The following is a 3,586-nucleotide window of genomic DNA, read 5'->3' as shown; positions in this document are numbered from 1 at the left end:
AATGCAATGTGTCATAGGGAATACCTACATTACTCTAATATTTAGAAGAATTATCTAACCTCTAGAAGGATGAACTCATACAATTTGCTGCAACCTGCATGAAACTGTAAGATATCAGAAAAAATCAGGTGTTCTCACTCATTTCTGGTGTACATAATAACATGCTAAGGGAATGCAATGTGTCATAGGGAATATCTACATTATTCTAATCTCTAGACTATTAAACTGAGATGACTGGATAGGGCAAGAATCAAGGAGGTGAGAGTAAGAATGGCAACTGAGAGATGACAGGAGTAGAGATAACCAAAGCAAGGTTCTCAGACACATTGGTGGTATAAAGGTACAGTATATCTGAACCACAGAACAAGCAGAGCTGAAAACATGACATAACTGCTAAAACAACCACATTTAAAAATGTACCTGTCAGGAAGGTTGGCTGAAGGATTGGAGGGAAACTGGGGCCTTGGGTGGAAGGAAGTTGACATTAGTGATGATATAGATGTTGAAAAATTACATGCCTAAAAGTCAAATATTAATAACTTTGTTAACCACAGTGTCTTGGTTGAAAATATGACTGGATTGAAGGCAGAGACAAAACAAGAAAAATTTTCAATAAATGCGAATGGAAATAAATTAACACAATTTAGTCATCTATATTCAAGAAACCCACAGATAATATACATAATGGTAAAAAAATTTCAATGTCTTTTATTTAAGATCAAGCAAAAAGCAAAAGATCTGATCTCAAAAGCTCACCACTATTGTTCAACGCAGTACTAGACATCATAGTCACAGCAACTAGGTAAGAAAAAGCAATTATAGCAAGTTAAATTATAAGAGAAGTCAAATTATCCCTATTATCCAATGACATATACTAAAAATCTTCAAGATTCCATCAATGAATTTTTACAAGTAATAAGCAAATACAGTAAAGAAGCAGAATATACATGCAATAATAAGCTTATATATGAAAATAATCAACTATAAGAGAAGGAAATAATCCATTTAACATTGTGTCCATAAGATGGGTCTAAGATGATTGGAAAATAACAAAACACTTTTATTGTTCAATATTTTTATTAAATCACTATGATATAGAGTTAAAAGTTATTGATAGTTGAATTTTGGTCCTACATAGAACAGAGCATTGTTGTAGTATCAGCATACAAATGCATATTAAAATTGAACTGAGAACAGCATCATACATGATGAAAATTCACTGAGAAGAAAACAGCCATTTTCTCAGGGAGACTCAAGTCTGCAGAAGGTAGAACTACAGTCAGAGCTAAGCAGTTGAGAAGCAGAGACTGAAAGAACAAAGTAACTGAAAATCTTGTGGTTGACTTAAAAAGTCAACATAGAGCTCAAGGGAGTGCAAGAGTGCAAGAGATTCACAAAACATCAATGCTAAGTCAGAAAAAAACTTAGGTCACTATTGCCTCTAGATATTACTATCATTATTTCTATTTTTATATTCCACAAATGAGTGTGATCATTCTATGTCTATCTCTCTTCCTCTCTTTTCACTCAGCATATCCAGCATGATGACTCTTCAGTAACAGTTTTACAAACCATAGTGTCTAAAACAAAGGGAGAGAGGGAAGAAGAAGAAGGAGAGGAAAAAGAAGAAGATGAAGAAGAAGAAGAAGAAGAAGAAAAGAAGAAGAGGAGGAAGGAAGGAAGAAGAAGAAGAAGAAGAAGAAGAGGAGGAGGAGGAGGAGGAAGGAGGACGAGGGGGAGAAAGAGGGGGAGGAGGAAGAGGAGGAAGAAGAAGAGGAGGAGGAGGTCTGCCACAAAGATGCAGGTACAGGAGAGGGGAGGGTGAAAAGGAAACTGGGGACTTTAAGGGTGGGAAATGTGCACTGGTGAAGGGTGTTGGACAGTGTATGATTGAAGTTCGATATTGAAAAACTATGTAACTATCTCATTTGAGCATCACCAGGAACACAAAAAAGTAGCAGACTATAAAATCAACACATAAAACATAATATATCTGTTATATTTCTATATGCAAATAAAGACCTAGAAGAGAGAGAAATAAGAAAATATTGTTCCATTTAAAACCAGATAATTCTTGACAAGGAACAAAAGAGTGCTGCTACAATTGCTTCCTTAACAAAGGGTGCTGGAAAAACTGTTTAGTCATATAAAACAAAAATGAACTCAGACCCCTATATCACACCATACACAAAAATTCAAAATGTATAAAGAGCTAGATATCTTATCTAAGTTTATAAATTATGTTAGGGAAATGTAGGCAAAACCCTTCATAACACTGAATCTAGAGACATCTTCAATAATTCAATGCCATTGGGCAAATAAGTAGAAGTAAAGGTAACAAATAGTGCTACATCAAATTTAAAAAGCATATGCATGGGGCTGGAGATATAGCACAGAGAGTAAGGCAATTACCTTATAAGTGGCTAACTCGGTTTAATCACCAAAATATGGTGATTAAATAATATGGTCCACAGAATACTGCCATTTAATGGCACAGAGTCAATTGTAAGTACTGGGTGCAGTCAGACATGGTCAAAAATAAATAGAATAAAAGGACATTTAAAATAAAAAAAAAAGCTTATGCGCTCTAAAAGAAATGATAACCATGAAGTAGGAGATCATACCTTGCATGTGGCTGACCCAGGTTTGATCCCTTGCATCTCATAAAGTCCTCCAAGCATGATCAGGAGTGGTCCTTTGACATAGAGTCACAGGTACACCCTAAGCACTGCTGTGTGTGTCCCTGTTCTCCAGAAACAATGAGCAAACTAATACAATACCCCAGAGATTGGGAGAAAATACTTGACCACTACTCATTGGACAAATAATTGTTATACAAAGTATATTAAGCATTTTATAAAAACTTAACATGAATAATACAATAAACTTCATCTAAAAATTTGAAAAAGAGATGAACAAAAACTTTCTCAAAGAATGCAAATAGTTAAGAGGTGTATGAAAAACTGTTTTGCATCAGGGAAATGCAAATAAAAACATCAGTGAGATATCACCTCAAACCAGTAAGACTAGCACACATCATAAAAAACAAATACTAACCAACAAACCTTGTTGGATGTAAGATAAAAAGGACCCTCATTCACTGCTAGTGGGAATTTTGACTTTTTGGAAAACACTATAAGCACTACTCAAAAAATAGGACTTGATCTTCCATATGACACAATAATTCCACTTCTTGGAAATCTACCCTAGGGGCCCCAAAATTCTATTCTGAAGATACATTCACACTCCTATGATCATTGCAGCAATATTCACAGTGGCAAAATCTGGAGATAATCAAATGTTCAAGAACAGATGAGTGGATAAAGAAATTATATGTACACAATAGAACAGTGTCCATTTATATGTAAAGACGAAATTATGCAATTTGCATATATCTGGATAGATCTGGACAGGATGAATCTGGTGAAATCATTCACAAGGAGAGAGACAAATATGGGATGATTTATCTCATGTGGGGCTAAAAAGAAACATAGTAGGGGAATACCTGGCCAAAAGTAACACCAACTGAGAATGTATCTATAGAACTGTGCTAACCATGGTAGAATGATGGGAGTAGGGAGACCAT

Source organism: Suncus etruscus, chromosome X, assembly GCF_024139225.1.
Source record: "Suncus etruscus isolate mSunEtr1 chromosome X, mSunEtr1.pri.cur, whole genome shotgun sequence".
In the NCBI taxonomy this organism is placed as follows: domain Eukaryota; kingdom Metazoa; phylum Chordata; class Mammalia; order Eulipotyphla; family Soricidae; genus Suncus; species Suncus etruscus.
Note: the sequence above shows the minus strand (reverse complement) of the source record.